The sequence below is a fragment of the Palaemon carinicauda genome, chromosome 3 (assembly GCF_036898095.1).
Source record: "Palaemon carinicauda isolate YSFRI2023 chromosome 3, ASM3689809v2, whole genome shotgun sequence".
Classification (NCBI taxonomy): Eukaryota; Metazoa; Arthropoda; class Malacostraca; order Decapoda; family Palaemonidae; genus Palaemon; species Palaemon carinicauda.
The window spans coordinates 180,889,618-180,915,057 of NC_090727.1; the positions used below are offsets into that span (position 1 = coordinate 180,889,618).

The following is a 25,440-nucleotide window of genomic DNA, read 5'->3' on the forward strand; positions in this document are numbered from 1 at the left end:
AAAACAAAGTTTTATGAATACTTACCTGGCAGTTATATATATATAGCTGATATCTCTAAATCGGCAGAATTTTTCAAAACGAGGCAACCGCCTTGTGGTGGTTGGGAGGTAGGTGGTAACACCCGTCACAGGGTGGTCCAAGGAATCATTCCCGTGTCCAAGACTTAAGTTCATCAATGCCCGACCTGTCTCCTGAGGGGAGGTGGGCCTTCGAATATATATATAACTGCCAGGTAAGTATTCATAAAATGTTATTTTCATTAGTAAAATAAATTTTTGAATATACTTACCCGATAATCATGTAGCTGTCAACTCTGTTGCCGACAGAAATCTACGGTCGGGATACGCCAGCGATCGCTATACAGGTGGGGGTGAACACCACAGCGCCATCTGTGGTCAGGTACTCCAGTACTTCTTGTCAACACCACCTCAATTTTTTCCTCGGTCCACTGGTTCTCTATGGGGAGGAAGGGTGGGTCAATTAAATCATGATTATCGGGTAAGTATATTCAAAAATTTATTTTACTAATGAAAATAACATTTTTCAATATTAATCTTACCCGATAATCATGTAGCTGATTCACACCCAGGGTGGTGGGTGGAGACCAGCATACATGTTAACAAAGAAGCTAAGTATCCCGTATTTTATTTTATTAGTTATTCAAAAATAACATAAAATAAATAAGTACCTGGTAAGGAAGACGACTTGAACCATTACTCTGCCTTTATTAAGTACGTCTTCCTTACTGAGCGTAGCGGTCCTCTTAGGATGCTGAACGACTCTTAGGTGCTGAAGTATAAAGGGCTGCAACCCATACTAAAGGACCTCATCACAACCTTTAACCTCGGCGCTTCTCAAGAAAGAATTGACCACCCGCCAAATCAACAAGGATGTGGAAGGCTTCTTAGCCGACCGTACAACCCATAAAAAGTATTCAAGAGAAAGGTTAAAAAGGTTATGGGATTATGGGAATGTAGTGGCTGAGCCCCCGCCTACTACTGCATTCGTTGCTACGAATGGTCCCAGGGTGTAGCAGTTCTCGTAAAGAGACTGGACATCTTTGAGATAGAATGATGCGAACACTGACTTGCTTCTCCAATAGGTTGCATCCATAACACTCTGCAGAGAACGGTTCTGTTTGAGGGCCACTGAAGTAGCCACAGCTCTCACTTCATGTGTCCTTACCTTCAGCAAAGCAAGGTCTTCTTCCTTCAGATGAGAATGTGCTTCCCTAATCAGGAGCCTGAATAGGTAAGAAACTGAGTTCTTAGACCTTGGAAGAGAAGGCTTCTTGATAGCACACCATAAGGCTTCTGATTGTCCTCGTAAAGGTTATGACCTTTTTAGATAGTACCTAAGAGCTCTAACTGGGCAAAGTACTCTCTCCAGTTCGTCCCCCACCAAGTTGGATAGGCTTGGGATCTCGAACGACTTAGGCCAAGGACGTGAAGGAAGCTCGTTTTAGCAAAAAACCGAGCTGCAAGGAACATGTAGCCGTTTCAGATGTGAAAACTATGTTCCTGCTGAAGGCGTGGATCTCACTTACTCTTTTAGCTGTTGTCAAGCACACGAGGAAAAGAGTTTTTAATGTGAGGTCCTTAAAAGAGGCTGATTGGAGAGGTTCAAATCTTGATGACATAAGGAACCTTAGGACCACGTCTAGATTCCAGCCTGGAGTGGACAACCGACGTTCCTTTGAGGTCTCAAAAGACCTAAGGAGGTCCTGTAGATCTTTGTTGGTGGAAAGATCCAAGCCTCTGTGGCGGAAAACCGCTGCCAACATACTTCTGTAACCCTTAATCGTAGGAGCTGAAAGGGATCTTACGTTCCTTAGATGTAACAGGAAGTCAGCAATCTGGGTTACAGTGGTACTGGATGAGGAAACTGCATTGGCCTTGTACCAGCTTCGGAAGACTTCCCCTTTAGACTGATAGACTCTGAGAGTGGATGTCCTCCTTGCTCTGGCAATCGCTCTGGCTGCCTCCTTCGAAAAGCCCCTAGCTCTTGAGAGTCTTTCGAAAGTCTGAAGGCAGTCAGACGAAGAGCGTGGAGGTTTGGATGTACCTTCTTTACGTGAGGTAGACGTAGAAGGTCCACTCCTAGAGGAAGAGTCCTGGGAATGTCGACCAGCCATTGCAGTACCTCTATGAACCATTCTCTCGCGGGCCAGAGCGGAGCCAACCAACGTCAGCCGTGTCCCTTTGCGAGAGGCGAACTTCTGAAGTACCCTGTTGACAATCTTGAACGGCGGGAATGCATACAGGTCGAGATGGGACCAATCCAGCAGAAAAGCATCCACGTGAACTGCTGCTGGGTCTGGAATCGGAGAACAATACAACGGGAGTCTCTAGGTTATCGAGGTAGCGAACAGATCTATGGTTGGCTGACCCCACAGGGCCCAAAGTCTGCTGCAAACATTCTTGTGAAGGGTCCACTCTGTGGGGATGACCTGACCCTTCCGGCTAAGGCGATCTGCCATGACATTCATATCGCCCTGAATGAACCTCGTTACCAGCGTGAGCTTTCGATCTTTTAACCAGATGAGGAGGTCCCTTGCGATCTAGAACAACTTCCACGAATGAGTCCCTCCCTGCTTGGAGATGTAAGCCAAGGCTGTGGTGTTGTCAGAGTCCACCTCCACCACCTTGTTAAGCTGGAGGGACTTGAAGTTTATCAAGGCCAGATGAACCGCCAACAGCTCCTTGCAATAGATGTGAAGTGTCCTTAGCTCCTGATTCCATGTTCCCGAGCATTCCTGTCCGTCCAAAGTCGCACCCCAGCCCGTGTCTGATGCGTCAGAGAAGAGACGGCGGTCGGGTTTCTGAACAGCCAAAGGTAGACTTCCTTGAGAAGAAAGCTGTTCTTTCACCACGTGAGAGTAGACCTCCTCTCTTCGGAAACAGGAACTGAGATCGTCTCTAGCGTCATGTCCTTTATCCAGTGAGCCGCTAGATGATACTGAAGGGGGCGGAGGTGGCGTCTCCCTAACTCGATGAACAGGGCCAGCGATGAAAGTGTCCCTGTTAGACTCATCCACTACCTGACTGAGCATCGGTTCCTTCTCAGCATGCTCTGGATGCAATCTAGGGCTTAGTAGATCCTTGGGGCCGACGGAAAAGCCCGAAAAGCTCGACTCTGAAGATCCATACCCAGGTAGACAATGGTCTGGGATGGGACGAGCTGGGACTCCTCAAAATTGACCAGGAGGCCCAGTTCCTTGGTCAGATCCATAGTCCATCTGAGAATCTCCAGACAGCGACGACTTGTGGGAGCTCTTAAAAGCTAGTCGTCTGACGGAGCCGGACACAAGATCATGGTACTGCTGCACAGTCTGTGAACTGTCAACCATGGGGAAGCGAGGAAATACAGCGACAACCCGAAGCTGTCTAGACTGTCTGGGTCGTACAGACAACTCCTTATCGGGTTGCTGAGGTTGCCGCACTGCGTCACAACAAGTCACTTCTGCTGGTTGTTGAACGTCTTCCCAGTGACACACTGACTCCGTAAACAAAAAAATCCTCTAACAAGGACTAAGCTTGGACTGCATGTCTTGCAACAAAGCTCAAGGTCTATGGGAGCAGGTGTGGTAACAGACGGGGTTAGCGACTGAAGTGGAACCATTACCCTCCCTGGAAGCATGTTATGCTTAAATAAAAGTCCATAGGAGGCTAAGCAGCTAAAGGCTCCTCTCCAAATGACAGAGTCCTCAAGGGAATATCAGAAGGAGGGAGAATAGCACTTTCTCATCTACAGGAACCATATCCGAGAAAAGCTAAGTTCTCTCAGTGAGGGTTTCACTGGTGCAAAAGCAGCAGACTAGAAGGCAACGTTATGAAACTGCTTGACAGTCTAGTGAGTTGGCAACAACCAAAGATGTGTGACTGAGGAGCATGCGTTAAGGTATGCAGAGCATGCTGTATGCAGAGCATGCTGTATGTAGAGCATGCTGTAAGGTAAGCAGAGCATGTTGCATGGCGTGCGGCTTATGCTGCATGGGATGAGGCTCATGCTGCATGGGATGAGGCTCATGCTGCATGGTATGAGGCTCATGCTGCATGGGATGAGGCTCATGCTGCAAGGGATGAGGCTCATGCCGCATGCGTTGAGGAGGATGCCGCATAGTATGAGGCTCCTGCCTCATGGGTTGAGGCGGTTGCCGCATAGCATGAGGCTCCTGCCTCATGGTTTGAGGGGGATGCCGCATAGCATGAGGCTCCTCATAGCATGAGACTCCTGCCTCATGGGTTGAGGAGGATGCCGCATAGCATGAGGCTCCTGCCTCATGGGTTGAGGAGGATGCCGCATAGCATGAGGCTGCCTCATGGGTAGAGGAGGTTGCCGCATAGCATGAGGCTCCTGCCTCATGGGTTGAGGAGGATGCCGCATAGCATGAGGCTCCTGCCTCATGGTTTGAGGAGGATGCCGCATAGCATGAGGCTCCTGTGAGGTTCCTGCCTCAAGAGTTGCGTCTGCCTCAAGGGTTGAGGAGGTAGCTGCGCAGAGAGAGGCTCATGCTGTGAAGAATGCGGTTGCTGCATGCGTTGAGGCGGCTGCCTCATAGCATGAGGTTCCTGCCTCAAGAGTAGCGTCTGCCTCAAGGGTTGAGGAGGTGGCTGCGCAGAGAGAGGCTCTTGCCTCAAGAGTTGAGGCTCTTGCCTCAAGAGTTGAGGTTCTTGCCTCAAGAGTTGAGGCTCTTGCCTCAAGAGTTGAGGTTCTTGCCTCAAGAGTTGAGGTTCTTGCCTCAAGAGTTGAGGTTCTTGCCTCAAGAGTTGAGGTTCTTGCCTCAAGAGTTGAGGTTCTTGCCTCAAGAGTTGAGGTTCTTGCCTCAAGAGTTGAGGTTCTTGCCTCAAGAGTTGAGGCTCTTGCCTCAAGAGTTGAGGTTCTTGCCTCAAGAGTTGAGGCTCTTGCCTCAAGAGTTGAGGTTCTTGCCTCAAGAGTTGAGGCTCTTGCCTCAAGAGTTGAGGTTCTTGCCTCAAGAGTTGAGGCTCTTGCCTCAAGAGTTGAGGTTCTTGCCTCAAGAGTTGAGGCTCTTGCCTCAAGAGTTGAGGCGGTTGCCGCATAGCATGAGGCTCCTGCCTCAAGGAAAGTGGAGGTTGCTGCATAGCGCTGGTACCTGGCAACTCCCAATGCGGCAGCTCACGCATGGAGGCAGGAGGAGCCTCAACATCATACGTCTGGCAGGGTGGACTGCGCAGAGGTGGAGGAGCGCTCGCAGGAGGAGGTGTGCTAACCTTCTCTGCCTGAAACTCCTGCATCAACACCGCAAGCTGAGACTGCATTGTCTGCAGCATAGACCACTAGAGTTTAAGAAAGACAACAACAAACGGAGCTACTGTCCGTTGAGACTGAGGGTATAAAACAGCTGGTGCGGCAACAGACGGAGTTACTGCCTGTTGCGATACCACCTTGCCTCTCTGGGAGGTGTGCAGTTGTCGTACTGCAGCAAGTCCGAACTGACCCAGTGGCACCACCTAGGAGTTGGACTTGCGCGGAAGGGATCGACTTGCACTTAAAAGCTGCAAGATTTGGTCCATGGTTTCTGCGAGAAACCTCTTCCGCAGACGAGGAATAAAAGGGCTCTCTCGTCTTTGTGTGGGTGGGGTGATCACGTCGGCTACGTGAGTTGGTTACACCCGAAACCACGGAGGGAAACGTCTGTTCGTCGATCAAGGCCTGATGAACCCATAAGTCCTTCGACGTTACTTCTCCCCTGCTTGGGAGCTTGTAAGAGGTCCCAGACTAGGCGAACAACTGGCACGAACAGACGAACCCTCGAACGCAACACTGTAACACTTTGCGCTTATCACTTTATCACTTTTGATTTTCTGTTTGCACTTATTTCACTGAACTCGAAACTTTAAGTGGTTTGTACCTGAAACACGCAATTCTATCCTTCATTAAAAGTTAGTAATTGCGAAAACAGTATTACAATGTAACAGAAAAACATAATGAAAGATAAATAATTCAGTGGCTGGAAAAGAGACTAAACACTAGATCAAATAAACTACGTTTAAAATCTCTCACCGCATAAAGCCTGAGAACAAGAATAAAACTCTAGAAACGTTTACCTTCTTCCCCTAAAGAGACTAGGGAGAAGAGCAAAAACGATAACAACGTTACCCGCTTGAACGAAACGTTTATCCTCCTCTCTCTCCCTCCGTCTCTATCTCTCTCTCTCTCTCTCTTGACTTAGAACCTGAGAGATGAGCCCAATTATATATATCGTTAAAACATATTATTGTTAAAGGAAAAAAACTGAAAGATTTCCCAAATAAAAAGTTCCTTTATTAGAATTAAAACCATTTAAGCTAAGAAAGAATGAACAAAACGCTAGAATCGGTTTACTCTTACTGCAACGTGACACCGTGAATACTCTCTCTCTATCGTAACGATAGAGCGCAAGTTGAACGTTCTGAACGTCAACAACTGCAGAGACAAAACAAAACGTTAGTTCAACTTTGAAAACAGTACGAGACTATCAAAGAAATTCTTTCAAAAACATTAAAATAGCATAATATGTTAACAGGTAAAAACGAAATGACGGGCTCAATGTTAATTAACTTCGGTTCCAAGAAAAGACCGCCTACTATTAGGAAAGGTCGAATATAAACAAATATAAAAATTAATTTTAATAAGTTTATAATAAAAGGAAGTTAATCGAAGAGGCCTATAAAAGGCGGAGAGATATAAAATAAATCTATAACTTTTGTTAAGCAAAATTAAGAAAGAGAGTCTATACTCTCTTCGACACCAACACTTCCGTCTAAGGGAAGGGTCGGCCATTAAAAGTGAAAGAGAGTTCATACTCTCTTCGTCACCAAAATTAAATAAAAAATTAAATCAAATTAATTCCAAAAACTTGCTAAGCTAATGATAAAGCTTCCTGAATAGCGAAGGCTAAACTCTAGAGCAAATACATCACCAAATCGTGAGCAATAACTCCAGAATCAACAGCGTATCCATGTAGGTCTAGCCGGAGGCACGACAGAGGAAAAATTGAGGTGGTGTTGACAAGAAGTACTGGAGTACCTGACCACAGATGGCGCTGTGGTGTTCACCCCCACCTGTATAGCGATCGCTGGCGTATCCCGACCGTAGATTTCTGTCGGCAACAGAGTTGACAGCTACATGATTATCGGGTAAGATTAATATTGAAAAACTTTGTTTTATCATAAAAACTCCATTTTTATGAATAGTACTTACCTGGCAGTTATATATATATATAGCTGATTCACACATTTGGAGGAGGGAAACAGACAGTAAACATCGTTGGGGAAACAACAAAAGAGTTGTAGGAGATAAAAACACCTTGATTCCTTGCCTGCTAAGGTAGCTGATTTCAAAGGTACAGCCTCTAGAGTGGCTTTCCCTTAGGAGTGTTTATCCAGGAGTAAGCCTGCAATGCTGCAAAAAACTCAATCGAGTCTGTCAAAGGGATAAGACCAACAACTTGACTAGACTTCAGAAACTACCTTCACCCCATATAATAAAAACTGCAACCTTACTAAAACTAACCACCTAACCCTGCAACATAGACATAAACTATCTATCTAGACTGAGGGAACCGCACCACAAGACGAAGTCCTCAGACTATCATAAAAACACAAACCCTCATACATGCATATAAACTAAGGTTGAGTGGAGTTATTAACTCCTTTGCCTAATACAGAAACCGCAGCTATGTATAGGCCCAAGGTATAGCACTTGCCAAAGTCTACTCTCACCTCTCTAAGTTAATGAGAAGCGAAGAGAGTTGCTCCTCCAGAAATTTGCATCCATGAATAGCCTAACTAACATATATTCCTGATATGCCAGAGAGGTAGCAATGGCTCTCACAAAGCATTCTTAGACGGGTTTTTGGCGGATCTTTCACTGAACACCATAACAAGTTGGATGCACAGCTCACGTTCATAGTGTGAGCCAAAAAAACTTTGAGGGACCTAACTGGGCAGAGGAGTCTTTCCTTCTCTCAACCCACTAGGTTCGTGAGGTTAATGACATCAAACGTCGTAGGACAGGGTTACGAAGGGTTCTCGCTCTTTACGAGAAAGATGAACCTTAAGGCACAAACTGCCCTATCCTAATTGAAGCTCACCCTCTTCCCAATCGCCTGGACTTCGCTGACCTTTGGCATTCGCTAGAGTCATAAGGAAGAGGGTTTTCTTCGTTACAACTCGAAGAGAGGCTAGCGTGATAGGTTCAAATTTCTTGGAGCACAGAAACTTAAACACCACATCCAGGTTTAAGAGTACTTATTACGTCGTCTGAAAAGACCCAATGAGGTCCTGCAAATCTTTATTTTGGGACAACTCTAGGGTTCTATGCCTAAAGACGGCCGAGAGCATACTGCTGTATCCACTGATGGTAGATACAGCCAGCTTTAGCATCCTGTCTGAGGTACAAGAAGAAGTCTGCAATCTGGCTCAGAGAGGTAGTGGATGAGGAAAACTTGTGCCGCCTGCACCAAGCTCTAAAGGTCTCCCACCTAGATTGGTAGACTCTTTGTGAAGAGATCTTCCTTGCTCTGGCGATAGATTTCGTCGCTTGTGCCGAAAAGCCTCGAGATCTGACAAGCTTCTAGTCAGTCTGAAGGAAGTCAGTTGAGAGCAAGGGGGGTTAGATGATACCTCTCGAAGTGGGGCTGTTTGAGAAGATCTGGACTTGCCGAAGTCTTCTTGGGAAGTCCATCAACATGCCCATCACTTCCGAAAACCATTCCCTAGCAGGCCAGAATGGAGCCGCTAGGATCATTCGCCCCGATTCGAGGAGAGCGAATTTCCTGAAGACCAGATTGATGATCTCGAACGGGGGCAACGCAAACATGTCCACCCCCGTCCAATCCATCAAGAGGGAGTCCACTGCTACAGCTTCCTCGTCCGGGACTAGGGAGCAGCAGTAGGGGATCCTCTTCTTCCAGTTGGAGGCAAAAAGGTCTGTTACAGGTCTGCCCCACAACATCCAGAGACTGACAGACTTGCGGGTTGAGAGACCATTCTGAGGGAAAAACAAGTCTCTCCCTGCTGAGCATGTTTGCCCCGATGTTTCTTGCCCTAGAACAAACCTCCTTTCTAGATCCAAGAGATCAGAACAAAGGCGTCCTTGATCTCGACACACGATTCGACTAGTGTCATCACGAAGTCCTAGATTCTCATGTTCAAAGTCATGCCTCATGCTAGAACTTCGACGTCGAGCGTCCTGAAAGACGAGGCGCCGATCGTCCTGTAAGACGTGGCGCCGATAGTCCTGTAAGACGTGGTGCCAAAAGTCCTGTAAGACGTGGAGCCTGTAAGACGTGGAGCCGAGAGGTTAACAGAGCGAGACGCTGAACGTTCTAAAAGACGTGGTGCTGAGCGTCCTGGTGTCAGAAGAGACTCTTCTTGTTGACAGGAAGACCTAATTATTTGATAGGCTCAACGTTATCTAAAAATCCAGATACAGGGACGCTCTGATTTCTCTAGAGTGCAGTATTCTGCTACATTAAGCAAAAGTTACGTGAACATAAGAGGGGCGGAGCTGAGACAAAAACACACTGCCCGAAACTGACCCATTCTACACCCGTTCTTTCTTGTAAACAAACCTCAAATAAAGTTTGATTGCAGAGCCTGCCACTTAGACTCCTTTCTAGAACTGGGAGAGAGAATTGTTGTAGCTAAAAACTAAAGGAGGTTTCCCTATCAAAGGAAAAAGTAATCCTCCTTCAGAAGAAGTACTGACCAAAGGTCTGCTCCCCTCTTCTCCAAAGATTTTGATGTCTCCATGGAGAACTTTGACTTCTGAACGAAGGCGTAAAGAGCATTTACGTCCAGGACCGGACAAAAGACTCCCTCTCCCAAAAGAGAGACATTGAAGTTGCAAAGTCGGTTAGGCAAAAAAGTCTTATCGGAGTAACTAACAAAGGAGGATTCACTAGGAAAAAGATTTCGCATCCATCCTTAGTAAAAACACGGACCAAAGGTCTGCTCCTCTCCTCTCCCAGGCTCGCCAGATGTAGCAAAGTCTGGCTCCTACTGTTGTTAGTTCGGTTAGAGAAAAGGCATGCAGAAAATTCCTTGCTGATTAAGACACCAAAACCTGTCTTTGACCAACTCTTGAGGGAGAAGAGAGAAAGAAAAAAGGAGAAGAACGTACCTTAATTATGACCTCTGATTTCAAAATTATCCAGCCTCATTGCCTGTATTCCTTAAGAAACTCAGCAAACCACCAAGGGGGCCGTAAAAAATCTTTGTGGGGCTGCCACAAGGTCTTCGACCTAAACGTGGCTAGACCTCCACCCTTGCTATCCTGGCCTATCTGATAAGGAAGCTGGCATCAAAGGTTTCAGTTTTAAGAAATAAAAATTAATATATTCTTAAAGCTCCACTAATGACCACGTGAAAACTCAGAGGGTGGGGAACATGGAGCAACAGAACTTAGGATCTTCTTCTTCTGTTAACCTCAAATAATTCAACAGGAGAAAAGTGATCACTAGTCATCCTTGACAAAGATCTTATAAGACGTGGCGTCGCCCTGAAAGAACAAGGCGGCGATCGTCCTATCATCCTAAAAGACGAGGCTGCAGTCGCCCCGAAAGACGAGGCTGCCCTCGTCCCGAAAGACGAGGCTGCCCTCGTCCCGAAAGACGAGGCTGCCCACGTCCCGAAAGACGAGGCTGCCCTCGCCCCGAAAGACGAGGCTGCACTCGCCCCGAAAGACGAGGCTGCACTCGCCCCGAAAAACGAGGCTGCACTCGCCCCGAATGACGAGGGTGCATTCGCCCCGAAAGACGAGGCTGCACTCGCCCCGAAAGGCGAGGCTGCACTCGCCCCGAAAGACGAGGCTGCACTCGCCCTGAAAGAGACGAGGATGCACTCGCCCTGAAAGAGACGAGGCTGCACTCGCCCTGAAAGAAGAGGCTTCACTCGTCCTGAAAGACGAGGCTGCACTCGTCCTGAAGGACGAGGCTGCATTAGTCCTGAAAGACGAGGCTGCATTCGACCTGAAAGACGAGGATGCATTCGACCTGAAAGAGACGAGGCTGCACTCGCCCTGAAAGACGAGGCTGCCCTCTCGTCCTGAAAGACGAGGCTGCATTCGTCCTGAAAGACGAGGCTGCATTCGCCCGGAAAGACGAGGCAGCATTCGCCCTGAAAGACGAGGCTGCATTCGCCCTGAAAGACGAGGCTGCATTTGTCCTGAAAGGCGAGGCAGCATTCGCCCTGAAAGACGAGGCTGCATTCGCCCTGAAAGACGAGGCTGCATTCGCCCTGAAAGACGAGGCTGCATTTGCCCTGAAAGACGAGGCTGCATTCGTCCTGTCTTGAAAGACTTAGCGCCGAGCGTTAAGGCAAAATGATATTCATTATGCCGCTCGGCGCGTTCGGTTCCGACCAGAGGGTTCATAAGGCCGACTGGCGCTCTGGGACAAAAACCGAGTCAATGATGGTTTATAAGCATTGATATTATCAGCGAATATCTATGACTTATAGTATTGCCATTAAAATCAAAAGTGATGCAATGCGAAACTCTAAAAGCAGTGTAAGAATCTTAACGTCCAACGCTCTTTGCTTTCCCATGGTAAGGGCGAGCATTCTTGGGAATGTTAACAGGAACGCTCGCGAGGGCGTTTGCTCGTGAGCTAACGCCTCTCGTTTCCTTTCGCCGATCGACGTTCCTTTTCCCATGGGCCGGGGAGCTTGGAAGAGATCTAAGACTAGGAAAACGACGTCCACTGTGCTGAAAGAATCCAATGCCTAATATAGCACTGAAACTTGCACTATTAAACTCTTACACAAAAGACCATAATTAGTCCTGCCCGTTGTGAGAGAACTTATTCTTCTGCAACGGGCTTGAATGAGAAAGCAAAATCGTCTCTAGTACTTGCTATATAAACTGTAACAAAATATTTTTATAAATATTAAACTGACATTTCCATAATAAAATAAACTTTCAAACATACTTACCCGGCGGTCACAAAAAGAAAAAACCACCGGGCAAGAGTTGAGATTAAAAATAGATGTTGAACACACTCACCCGGTAGTTACATATAACCACCGGTAAAATTAAATGTCATAAATACCTACCCGGTAGTTACATACAAACGCCGGGAAAGTTATACGTTAAAGATTAAAATGAACAGAAAATGGGAAAACAAATGTAATCCACAATTAATTCAAAGGGTTTTCAAAAACAAGCGAGTTGTAATGATAAAAAGAACAGATATAGCAATAACGTATCTATATATATAAATGTAAACAATAGGAACATATAAATGAAAATACTAAAACTAGAATTCCCATATCGTTGTTGTTGGAGTATTATAGCCAACACTTTAATTCCCATATCGAAAAGAACGCTACCAAGGCATGTTGGGACTGCATCGATAGTAACGAGAACTAACAGCGTAAATTAACCATACGCTAGTTCTATTTAATTTATGAAATTAGATCGATGATTTAAAGAACGAATACTAAATGGACAAATATTTCTTTAAAATTTTACATTAAAAGTAAAAAACTTATATAAGTGGAATTCCTCCCATTCTTTACATGAAAAAACAAATAAAGAGAATTTGCAAGTCATACAATGAAGATTAAGTCACACGACTGTGACGTCATAGAGTTGGCGGAACGTATTTCCGTCATCAGGATTAAAAACTTTGCACCTAAAATATAGTGCACAAACAAAAATTAAGTTTCCACTCATGATAAACAAAGTAAATAGTACAATAAAAATAACAAAACACGATTGCCAAATCCCTAAATCAGTGTACTTCACCAAATGAAGTCCAAAAAAGCGAAGAAGGGAAAAAGATTCGAAAAACTCTCAATGGTGGACCGACGATGTTTTCGATCCAGCCGGCAGAGATGAACTGAAGTCTTGGACACGGAAATGATTCCTTGGACCACCCTGTGATGGGTGTTACCACCTACCTCCCAACCACCACAAGGCGGTTGCCTCGTTTTGAAAAATTCTGCCGATTTAGAGATATCAGCTATATATATATAACTGCCAGGTAAGTACTATTCATAAAATCTAGGAGCGTCTCATGGCTAGACAACGAGGAGAGTCTACCAGGCTTGAGAAGTCTCCCTGGGCAGAGGCAGGCACTCCCAAGCCGAGAACTTCTCCCGTGTCATACCAGACGCTCGAACGAGAAGCTAGTTTAGAAGGAGGAAAAGCAAAGGAAGACTTTCCCAGACTTCTCTTGGTTTCCAACCAGTCTCCCAGCAAGCGCATGGCCCTCTTGGAAGATCGAGAGAGCACTAACTTCGTATAAGAAGGGGTAGAAGCAGTCATGCCTAAAGTAAATTGTGAAGGCGGCGAACGGGGAGCAGCAGTCACAAAATGAGTCGGAAAAACTTCTCTAAAAACATTCATAATTTTCTTAAAATCAAGGGATTGTTGGACAACTCTAGGTTCTTCCTCTTCTGACAGGATCCCCAAATGTGCATTAGTTGAAAGAGGATCATCAACTTCCTCTTCAGAGAGAACTTCATCCGATAAATGAGAAGGTGAAGTCATAGAATGTCTCGAGGGTAAAGCTTGACAGCCTACATCGACTTGTATCTGAGAAGCAGTTAAGGCAGGAGGGTCGACGTCACATCGTGACTGCAGTGACTGACGTTTGACGTCACGTCGTGACTGCAGTGACTGACGCTAGACGTCACGCCGTGACTGCGGTGTCTGCAGCTCAACGTCACGTCGTGTCTGCGGTGACTGACGCTCAACGTCACGTCGTGACTGCAGCTCGAAATCACAGTTAGACTTAAAGGACTGACGTTCAATGTTACGTCGAGATTTACGCTCTGAATCTCGCTTAACAGCAAAGCTAACACTTGGGTTAACGTCAGCGTGACGAAAAGCTTCACGCTTAGATGGTTGAAGACCTGATTCACGGTTATCAGAACCGTGACGAATTGCAATTAAAGGTTCCTGTCGAACAGGAGCAGGACCATAAGCCCGCATTGAGACGGACAGCTTAGACTGCATGTCCTGCAAAACATGATATTTTCAATTTAAAATAAATTTTTGAATATACTTACCCGGTGAATATATATGTAGCTTACGTCTCCGACGGTCGACAGATTCCAAAAACTCGCGAGCGATCGCCATGATGGTTGCGGGGTGTGACCACCAGCGCCGGCTATCGGCCAGATACCGCATATATTTACCCAGGAATTCAGTTCTTCTCAGTCCGTAGGGTCTCTATCGGGGAGGAAGGGGGGGCCTTTAATTATATATATTCACCGGGTAAGTATATTCAAAAATTTATTTTAAATTGAAAATATAATTTTTAAATATTTAACTTAGCTGGTGAATATATATGTAGCTGATTCACACCCATAGTGGAGGGTAGAGACCAGTATTAAAACATTAAAGGAGTATATGCTCAAGAGTTTTTGACAAATATTCAAAAAACAAACTTAAGTATAGGTACCTGATAAGGAAGCTGACTCTGATGATTACTCTGCCTCATTAGTCCGCTATCCTTATGAAGCCCAGTGATCCACTCAGGATGCTGAAAGACTCCCAGGAGCTGTTATAATCAGGGTGAACACCCCTACAACAGGACCTCATCAATACCCTTAATCAGGGCGCTCTCAAGAAACAATATTTTGACCACCCGCCAAATCAAAAGATTGCAGAAGACTTCTTAGTCTCCACATACAACCCAAAATAAGATTAAAAATTTCAAGAGAAGATAAAAGGATATTGGGATTAAGGGAATGTAGTGGTAGAACCTTCACCCACTACTGCACTCGCTGCTACGAATAGTCCCAACGTGTAGCAGTCCTCATAAAGAGTCTGGACATCTTTCAAATAATATGAAGCGAACACCGATTTGCTCCTCCAAAAGGACGCGTCCATACTGCTTCTAAGGGATCTATTTTGTTTGAACGCTACTGAAGTTGCTACCGCTCTAACTTCATGAGTCTTAACTTTAAGCAAATTTAGATCCTTCTCACTTAAATGAGAGTGAGCCTCTCTAATCAACAGTCTAATAAAATAAGACAACGCATTCTTCGACATAGGTAAAGAGGGCTTCTTAACCGAACACCATAAAGCCTCTGAATTACCTCGCAGCAGTTTGGTTCTAGTTACATAAAATTTAAGAGCTCTAACTGGGCACAGAACTCTTTCAACTTCATTCCCAACAATCTCAGATAGACTGGGAAGCTCAAACGATTTAGGCCATGGACGAGACGGAAGTTCATTTTTGGCCAAAAAACCAAGCTGAAGCGAGCATACTGCTTTATTAGCAGAGAAGCCGATATTCTTGCTGAAAGCATGTATCTCACTAACTCTTTTTGCAGAGGCCAAGCTCACTAAAAAGAGAGTTTTGAGGGTAAGATCCTTAAGGGAGGCTGAATTCAACGGTTCAAACCTGTCTGACATAAGGAACTGAAGGACCACGTCCAAGTTCCAAGCAGGAGTAGAAATATGACGCTCCTTGGAAGTCTCGAAAGACTAGAGAAGGTCTTGAGGATCTTTGTTATTAGACAGATCCAAATTTCTATGCCTAAAAACTGAAGCTAACATGCTCCTGTAGCCTTTAATGGTAGATGCAGAAAGGGAGTGACCATTTCTCAGATAAAGCAGAAAATCTGCAATCTGCGCTACAGTGGTACTGGAAGAGGAAATAGAGGAGGACTTGCACCAGTCTCTAAATACCTCCCATTTAGATTGATAGATCCTGATGGTAGAGGATCTTCTAGCCCTCGCAATCGCTCTAGCTGCCTCCTTCGAAAACCCTCGAGCTCTAGAGAGTCTTTCGATAGTCTGAAGGCAGTTAGACAAAGCGCGGGGAGGCTTTGATGAAATCTCTTTACATGAGGCTGACGCAGGAGATCCATCCGTAACGGTAAACTTCTTGGAATGTCTACTAGCCATAGAAGTACCTCTGCGAACCATTCTCTCGCAGGCCAGAGGGGAGCAACCAACGTCAACCTGGTCCCTTCGTGAGAGGCAAACTTCTGAAGCACCTTGTTTAGGATCTTGAACGGTGGGAAGGCATAGATGTCTAGGTGAGACCAGTCCAGCAGGAAAGCGTCTATGTGGGCCGCCTCTGGATCTGGAACAGGAGAGCAATAAGTCGGGAGCCTCTTTGTCAGAGAAGTCGTAAAGAGATCTATGGTGGGTTGACCCCATGTCACCCATAGTCTCTCGCACACATCCTTGTGTAGCGTCCACTCCGTGGGAATAACCTGTCCTCTTCTGCTGAGGCAGTCCGCTAAGACATTCATCTCCCCTTGCACGAATCTCGTCAAAAGAGAGATGTTTCGAGCTTTTGACCAAGTGAGAAGGTCCCTTGCGGTGACGAAAAGGGAGTGGGAGTGAGTGCCTCCTTGCTTCGAGATGTATGCCAAGGCCGTGGTATTGTCTGCATTCACCTCCACCACTTTGTTTCGAACCCGACTCTCGAAACTCCTTAAAGCTAGATGGACTGCCAAAAGTTCTTTGCAGTTTATGTGAAGACTCTTTTGGTCTGCGGACCAAAGACCCGAGCATTCCATATTGTCCAGTGTCGCTCCCCAACCCAAATCCGATGCGTCTGAAAACAACACATGGTTTGGGTTCTTGATCGCAAGAGAAAGACTTTCCCGAAGTCTGATGTTGCTGTCCCACCAAGCTAGACATGTCCTGACTGAATCGGAGATTGGAATTGAGATCGTCTCTAAGCCCTTCTCCTTGTTCCAATGGTGGTTTAGGTGAAACTGGAGAGGGCGAAGGTTGAGTCTCCCCAGAGAGATAAACTGCTCCAGCGACGAAAGAGTTCCCAGGAGGCTCATCCAAACTCTCACAGAGCAACTGCTTTTCTCTCGCAAGTGACGGACTTTGAGCAGAGCTTGCTCCATCCTTGTGGTAGACGGAAAAGCCCGAAAAACTCGACTCCGTATCTCCATCCCCAAATAAAGAATAGTCTGGGATGGAGTCAGTTGCGACTTCTCCACGTTCACTAGGAGACCTAACTCTTTGGTCAGGTCCATTTGAGGTCCTCCAGACAGCGATGAAGGGACGACGCCCTGAGTAACCAGTCGTCCAAATAAAGGGAGGCTCTGATCCCTGACAAATGTAGAAACTTCGCTACATTTCGCATGAGCCTTGTAAAAACAAGAGGAGCAGGGCTGAGGCCGATGCACAGTGCTCGGAACTGATACACTACCTTCCTGTACACAAACCTCAGATAATGTTGAGAGTTTGGATGAATCGGAATGTGGAAGTATGCATCCTGCAGGTCGAGAGAGACCATCCAGATTTGGTAGTCTCCATCGTGAATTTTGTTTTTACAACAAACACATTGAGAGCACTTACATCTAGCACTGGCCTCCAACCTCCTGTGTTCTTCGGAACCAGGAAGAGACAGTTGTAAAACCCTGGGGATTGAAGGTCCGAGACTTTCACCACCGCCCCCTTTTCCAACAACAGAGAAACTTGATGATGCAAAGCCTGTCTCTTTGTCTCCTCTCGATACCTGGGAGAGAGGTCTATCAGAAAATTCACTAGCAGAGGTCTTCGTACAAAAGGAATTTTGTAACCCTCCTTCAGCAACAAAACTGACTCCTGGTCTGCACCCCTCTTCTCCCAGGCCTGCCAGAAGTTCGTCAATCTGGCCCCTACCGCTGTCTGAAGCCGTGAGCAGTCAGACTCTGCCACGTGAGGATCTGGCCTCTTTTCTTGCCTTGTTTGTTATCTGAACGAGAATTTCGCCTGCTGGGGGCTCTGCCACGAAAAGGCGGAATAAACCTTGCAGCTGGCGTGTCAAACTTGGGTTTGTTGGCATGAGAAGAAGAAGGCAAAACCTTGCGCGCAGTCTTGGCCACCAAATCGTGCGTGTCCTTTAGAGCAAGAGATGCCGCGATATCTTTAATAAGATGTTGAGGGAACAGAGTAGACGATAAGGGAGCAAAAAGAAGTTCTGACTTCTGACAGGGAGTAACCCCTACAGAAAGAAAAGAACACAAGGCTTCTCTTTTCTTAAGAACTCCTGCTGTGAACGTAGCCGCTAGTTCATTGGAGCCATCCCTTATGGCCTTGTCCATGCAAGACATTATTTGAATAGTAACATCATTGTCCGATGAAGAGACCTTCTTACTTAAGGCTCCCAGGGACCAATCCAAAAAATTAAAAACCTCGAAGGCATGAAAAATTCCTTTAAGGGGATGATCCAGCTCTGTGGAAGACCAGAAAATCTTCGAGCGTCTCATGGCTAGACGACCAGAAAAGTCTACAAGGCTTGAGAAGTCTCCCTGGGCAGAGGCAGGAACTCCCAAGCCGAAAACTTTTCCTGTGTCATACCAGACGCTCGCACGAGAGGCCAATTTAAAAGGGGGAAAGGCAAAGGAAGACTTTCCTAAACTTCTTCTGGTTACTAACCAGTCTCCCAACAAACGCATAGCTCTCTTAGAAGAGCGAGAGAGAACCAACTTCGTAAACGACGGAGTCGATAAAGCCATGCCTAAAGTAAATTCAGACGGCGGCGAACGTGGAGCCGCAGTAACAAAATGATCGGGAAAAACATCCCTAAAGATATTCATAATCTTTTTAAAGTCAAGGGATTGCTGGACAACCCTAGGCTCCTCCCCTTCTGATTGAATCCCCAAAGGAACATTAGCTGAAAGGGGATCATCAACTTCTTCTTCAGAAGGAACATCATCTGACAAAGGTAAAGTCTTGCGACATGGAGAAAAATCAGAATGACGAGACGGCAAAGCCTGACAGGCTACATCAACTTGTAAATGACCCGCAGTAAAAGTCGAGGGGATGACGTCACGTCGAGACGGCAAAGACTGATGGTCTACGCCACGAAGGGACAGAGGAGACTGATGTTGTATGTCAAAACGAGACTGCGGTGACTGACGTTCGACGTCACGTCGGGTCAACGGAGTCGGCCGCTGAACGTCACGTCGGGGCTGCGGCGACTGCAGCTCAACGTCACGTTGTGACTGCGGAAACTGAAGTTCTAAGTCTTGTGACTGACGTGACTGACGGTAAACACGTTCTGAATCACGTTTAACCCCAAAGCTGACATTAGGGATAACGTCAGAGCGACGAGACAAATCTCGCTTAGGAGGTTGAAGACCTGAATCACGCTTGCCAGTACCTTGACGAACCGCAAGTAAAGGTTCCTTACGCACAGGAACATGATCGTAAACTTCCATTAAGGAGGAAAGTTTTAACTGCATATCTTGTAAGACGCTTAACTTAGGGTCAACAGAACTCGAAACAGATCGTGAAGTCGGTAACGTCTGTGCATGCACGTCATCGCACTGAACGGGACCCTCGAACTAACGTCACGTTTGCGCTTAACAGGAGAGTAATCCTCCGATAACCGAATACAGTCGGGGCTGTCCCAATGACTACAGCCAGGACGTTGGACCTGTCCTGAAGGGACTGACTTACGCTTCAACGGTCTCGAAACCTTTCGCCAAGGTTTTTTAAGAGACGAATCACCGGAAGACGAGGAGAACTTCGTCTCTCCTGTCTTATGGTAAGGACGTGCTTGAAGAGCAACGTCTGATACCTTTGAGGGAACGTCTGTTCGTTGGTTAACACCTCTCGCTCCCTTAGGTCCTACGACATTCCTTCTCCCAGGGGTAGGGGAGCCTGAAAGAGGGCTCGGACTAGGCAAGCGACAAGCACGAACAGACGAATCCTCCGACAAAACACTAAACACATTTGTTGCACTTTTCACTTTATCACTTTGACCCTTTAAAATCTTAACGTCGGACATAAGTTGATTCCTGTCCGAGGCCAACGATTCGACCTTCTCACCCAACGCTTGAATAGCCATTAACATATCTCGCATAGAAGGTTCATTAGTGCCAATAGGGGGTTCTGAAACTACCACTACAGGAATAGGAATAGGTTCAGGGGCATGGGAAGAGGAAAATTCTTGAGATCTAGAAGAACTTCTTCTAACCCTATCTCTTTCGAGTTTCCGAGTATATTTATCATACTCCAACCACTCGAATTCAGACAAAACAATACTTTCCTCACATCGTTCCCCTAATTGACAAGATTTACCCCGGCAATTAACACAAATAGAATGAGGATCGATGGAAGCTTTAGGAAGACGTTTATTACAGTCTTTCGAACATTTACGATAGACAGGACAAGGGTCAGCCCTTGTGAAAATTTCAAAGAAAGTCCAAAAATAAAGCCAAGTTCAGCAACAATAATCAAAAAAGTAATTCAAGAGTTTTATCGAAGATAAACCAACACAGCGAAAGCAATAAAACCATGAACAAGTACTTCACCAATCAGTAGAAACATGACAAATTCGAAGATAATTTGTATTTTTCCTAACCATACAAACCTTAGCTATTTACATTGGGTTTACCTTTTAGCGTAGCGGAAATGGCGAGCCATTAGAATTTTAACGAGGGTGTATTACCCCCGCGCTAGTTAGCAGGGGGGGTAGGGGAGTGGTAGCTAGCTACCCCTCCCCCCCTCACACACCGGTGAATTGCTTCACTTTCACTCAGAGGTAGGACTTGTCTTGGGGGACAGGGCTGGCGGGCAAATATATGTAAATAGCTAAGGTTTGTATGGTTAGGAAAAATACAAATTATCTTCGAATTTGTCATTTGTTCCGTAACCGAAATACAAACCACGCTATTTACATTTGGTGACTTACCTCTTAGGAAGGGTGGAAAGTCCCCAGCCATACTGGCTTTGGCTTTACCCGGGAACTCAGAATCCGAGTGAGTCGCACTCGAGAAAAGGAGTCCCTGCACCTCACAAGTTCCTTGCTCCGCAAGGAACCGTGTGGCCTACATAAGCTTGTGTTTGAAGGAAGAAGTGTGACCCGTCCTAGGCAGTTGACCTGGAGTTCCAGTAGGAACTCTGGGTTAGGACGTTCCCAATACCACCTCGTCAGGGTATGGGGGACGCGACAGTATGGACTCAATACTCGGAACACAAGGAAGCATGGTTTACCTGCAGAGGTTTGAGGTCAGCTATGCAGAGACCAGGATGCTGCTTCCCATTAGAGGGGAAGATGAAGAAAGAAGTAAGGGCCAGACATACTTCTTTCGTTCATGCAGACTAAAACCTGATAACAATGCCCTCAACCTTCTGCTACCTGTCCAAAAAGGAGCCTGAGGTTAGACCAGCTGTTGTGTAGCCACCACAGAGCGATAGAAACGTATCGATACTCCTGTGGGTCACGTCCTGCAGGAAGCGGGCTGCGAAGGTCATTAGACGCTTCCAGACTCCAGCTTGTAGCACCTGCGTCACAGAGTAGTATTACTCGAAGGCGTGGGACATTGCGATGTATCCGACATCGTGCTGTAGGGCGCCGTGACGGGGGAGGGTCTGGATTCACGTCGAGATGAATGTCCTTGAGTCCGAGCTGAAGAGGTATACTGGTGACTCTCCCCCGTGTCCTTCTTGTGCTCCCAACATGGCTGCACGTGAGGACAAACAGCAGCTGTTCCCAAAGATAACCCCTCGATTCCTATACTGACAAGAAGGAGAAGGTTTTGGGGCATCTGATACAGAATGGTGACTCGAAATCTTGAAGGAATTGGACCGAAGGGCCGGGACCCCAAGATTCTGAGTCTAGCCAACAACTCAGGAGCGAACCTGAATGTTGCCTTCCCCCATTCCTTAGAAAGGGCGGAGTCATACGAGACCAAGAAGATTGCTTACACACTGGCCGCAGCCAGAGTGACCAGGAGCCCCAAGATGGAATACGATCAGAGGCCTGACGTAAAGGGTCTTGAGAGGATCTCTTAAGGGACTAAAAAGTCCGAACCATGCTCCATGTTGGAGGTCTCACTCCGACTGGGGCAGGGACGTTCGCAGCTTCGCATGAGCGAGGAAAGGTCCAGCGGGGAGGAAAAAGTTTATTCCTTTCAGCCTGAAGGTCAGGGAAAGGCTGAGCGACAGGCTTCACTGCCGAGAGCGGAAAGGAGTTTCCTCCCGCCGAAAAGCAATAAGTTTGTTATTGCTGGAGAAGAGGCCTCAAGGGAAGAGGTATATCTCCCACGACACCAACCACAGAAGACTCCACTTCGCCTGGTAGACCCCTGCGGATAACTATCGCAGATGACGCGACCTCCGCCCCGCGATTGTAGCGGGTTGTCTCTTCTTGGGGAGGAGGCGTAGTGTCTCCAGGCGTGAAGCCGAAGCGATGCCCCGGCTCGTGAAAGATGTTGCAGTGTGGTTGTTTGAGTAGCCTGTGCCGTGGGAGAAGATCTTCCGGGAGTTCCGTCAGGGGAAGCAGAGGGTCCGGAAACCGTTCTGCGTATAGTCCCAGTGGAGCTCTCAGGACCAATGAAAGGTTGACAGACAACCTGGTCTTGTTGAGACCCATTCTCAACAGACAACAAAGGAGAGAAGATGCAGGCGTCGATGTTGTCCCACCATCACCAGAATGCATCTTGCCAAAGAGTCTTGGGGTCTGAGACTGGGGGGAAGAACAACAGAAGCTCGAGGTTCCAAGCTGTTGCGATCAGGTCTCCCAGGCCAGGACTTGCTGGTTACTAAAGGCCAAAGACCCCCAGGTACACTCTATCTACGAGGCTCTGCTCAGATAGTCGGAGAGAACATTCCTCTGCCCGGAATGAGCGAGCCGATAGTGGTATTGAGAGGATCTCAAAGCATCTCAGTACCTCTACTGCAAGATGCGAAGGTATGAAAATGCGTCCCTTGCTGGTTGGAATACGCCAGTACCATGAAGTCGTCGCACACGGAGCGACTCGGCAGGAGCTGTAGGATCTGTAGAGGGGCCAGACTACGGCCCCTAAGCCTGCCTGAATGATGGAGAGGTATCCTTCAGGTCCTGACCATAGGCCTGAACCGGAACATGCCCCCCCCCCCCCCCTTTTCTTTGATGAGTCCGAGAACAGCATCAAAAATGTGGGGAAAGGACGAGAATATTCACTCCCATCAAGAGGTTTCATAGGTCAACACCCATTGCAGGTCTAATCGTTCCGCTGGTCCCATAGGGGCCAGAAAGTCCGGTTAATCGTTGCTTTGAAACCACCGGAACTTGGGCCGCCCCACAGGGAACTTATCCTGAGGCGACCGTTCGGACCTTTAGACGGGTCAATAAGGAAAAGAGACCTAGGAAACGTTCCAAGGTAGGGCTGAAAGCTCTGCTTGACTGAGAACAGGTACTGTGACTCTCTTCAGCCTTGCCACAGTCAACTGAAGGGAAGGCTCGGAGGAGGCGGCAACAGCATCTGGCGACCCCAGGCGGTCACCCATCCAAGTACCGACCAGACCCGACGTTGCTTAACCTCGCTGGACGGACGAGAAGCGGGGTTTTCAACGTGGTAAGGCCGTTGACTCAATATCATGGCTAGATACTCCAGATGTTGAGGCAGAAGTAGAGAAGGCTCCTAGCAAATTACCATGATCCCTCACTCATGGTAAGGATCTGGAAGCTTGTCCCGGCGTTGAAGAAGGTCGAACCCGAGCCTACCGGAATTGACCAGACCTCCAAAAGGCGAAGGAGGCGGAAGCCTGCTCCTGAGCGGCCATGAGGAAAGCAGGGAGAGTTCTCTGGGGAAACCTGCGATGCCACGGTGGGATCGCCACACCGCATCTTAAGCAGGAACACCTGTAGTCTAGGCTGAATTCCAAGAGCTTCCTGGAAGATGGATGGAATGGAAACTGAAAGTACCCGTCCTTCCGATCCAGGGCCTCAGGAGTCCTGTCGCCTCGTTACCAGTCTGATCGATTCTGCTGTTCCACGCTGGACGAAGTTTGTTCGACAAACTTGATCAGAGCCGAGAGGTCAACTACGGAATACCCGTCTCAGATGCTTTCCTACGAGAAAGGATCGACTGAAGAAGCCGGGGGGTGAAGCCGTCGACGATCCTATGGAGGACCTCCTCCTAAGGCATGGATCATTCTGCCCAAACGGGCAAAACTCTTGCCGACCCCATGGCAAAGAGGTTCAGTGACACTGAATTCGCTGACAGAGACGGCAGGCACGATATCCTTGGCTGATCCCGGAGATCGTGCAAGAATCGGCCTCGGGAAGCTGTTATCCGGATGAGTAACCTTAGGCATCCTCCCAGCGTGAGACCTGCAAGGGGGGGTTGCCAATCCTAGAGTTCGTGAACTTTGCCGCTCCCTCTAGGATTATGCCTCCCCGGGAGAGCCTCCCGTGCTACCTGTTCCTGACAGGAGGGGACTTCTATTGGACACCTTGTCTTAGTTGCTGTAGCCGGTCCGATAACTTAGGCCGACGAGGCTGAAAGAAAGAGGCGCTGGAGGCCTGCAGGGTCTGGAAGAAAGCGCCTCGGGGAAGTGAAAACGGAAGTCGACTTCCCCGTACAACCGCTGTCTATGTCACTGTCCTTGGGCACAAACAAGCTCTTCCCAAGGATGGAAGGGTGTCTGAGTTTGTCGACATCCACGGATGAGACACCCGAGAGGAAGCCCTCGGTCATTGTATCCAGATGGTCCAACATCGAGCTTGCCCGCAAGTCCGAAACTTGGCGACGAAACGCCAAGGTGCTTGAGCCCGAGAGGAGGAAAGTACCCATGAACTTCCTGTAGCTTCCTTGAACAAAACCTTGGGTCGCAACCGAGGAGGGAAAGGACCTGGTAAGCCCCTTTCACGAGATGGAGAAGAGGAAGGGGTAAACCAGTCACCCCTTGGCCGATGGAGAAATCTCAAACGGAAAGCTCCCCGGCAAAACCCCTCCAGGGAATGACGGGGAAGGGCTAACCCAGGTTCTGGAATGAAGAATGTTGCTCAGACCTCCCTGAAGATTCTTCCTGTTCTTGCATGTGCCATGCTCTGCGTTTTACGGGGTGAGGCCGTGTTCTGGAAATACGCTCCAGAAGATTCGCCAGGCTGATCATGCTGCGAAACCCCAACGGGAATCGCGGTCGCAATCGCCCTGGCGCCCGCGCGATGTTAAACCAATGGTTTGCGCGTTGCCGAACGTGGAAGCGCCCATGCGCGGGCACGCAGGAACGCAAACGAAAGTGCGCGAAGGAGCGCAGAACGAGGGCGAGCGTGGTAGGAAGGGCGAGAGCTGGTGGTCGGCGAGCGATTACCCGTAGGCGAGTAATGGACACTACAGGAATCAACCCGACGTTCGCGCGATGGAACACCATAGGTTCGCGCGACGGAACACCGTCGGTCCGCGCGACGGAACCCCGTCGGTCCGCGCGGCGGAACCCCGTCGGCCCGCGCGACGGAACCCCGCCGGTCCGCGCGACGGAACCCCGCCGGTCCGCGCGACGGAACCCCGTCGGTCCGCGCGACGGAACCCCGTCGGTCCGCGCGACGGAACCCCGTCGGTCCGCGCGATGGAACCCCGTCGGTCCGCGCGATGGAATACCGTTGGTTCGTGCGCCGGCGAACATTGGAGCGCATGTGCGCGGTCGCGCATGAGCGTAGGCGGGCGGGCATGCGGTCGCGCGGACACGTGGGCGAGCGCAGGCGGTCGGGAGACCGATGGCGCGTTCTGACGAGCGATGGCGCGTTC

The 25,440-nt window shown here is 47.9% G+C and overlaps 1 protein-coding gene and 1 pseudogene across 4 annotated transcripts in view; both read right to left on the bottom strand.

Annotated features, from left to right (window-relative positions):
• The window catches only part of LOC137638810 (uncharacterized), a 213,181-nt gene that overhangs the window by 170,200 nt on the left and 17,541 nt on the right, over window positions 1-25,440 (bottom strand). The window lies entirely within an intron of this gene.
• On the bottom strand, window positions 23,161-23,279 carry LOC137638897 (5S ribosomal RNA; annotated as a pseudogene).